Below are 451 nucleotides of genomic sequence, written 5' to 3' on the forward strand. Positions count from 1 at the left end.
AGCGGCACACTGCAGAACATTAGCAGCTATAGAGGAACAACAAATCCCAGCAATAATACATTATACAGGGTGTTTAATATATTATTGCTGGGATTTGTTGTTCCTCTATAGCTGCTAATGTTCTGCAGTGTGCCGCTTTATTATACATTGGTTTTCTGCATTGCATTGTATTACAGCGAGACACTGCTGAACACTAACAGCTATAGAGGAACAACAAATCCCAGCAAAAAAACAGCTATAGAGGAACAACAAATCCCAGCAATAATATATTAAACACCCGGTATAATGTATTATTGCTGGGATTTGGTGTTCCTCTATAGCTGCTGGTGTTCAGCAGTGTGCCGCTGTATTATACATTGGTATTCTGTAGAGCTGCAACAATTAATTATTATTAGATTAAGTCGATTAACATAGACGATGGAAAACGTTGTCAGCGTTTTCCATCGTCGAT

Source organism: Nanorana parkeri, unplaced genomic scaffold, assembly GCF_000935625.1.
Source record: "Nanorana parkeri isolate BGI_ZX_2015 unplaced genomic scaffold, ASM93562v1 scaffold1920, whole genome shotgun sequence".
Lineage (NCBI taxonomy): Eukaryota > Metazoa > Chordata > Amphibia > Anura > Dicroglossidae > Nanorana > Nanorana parkeri.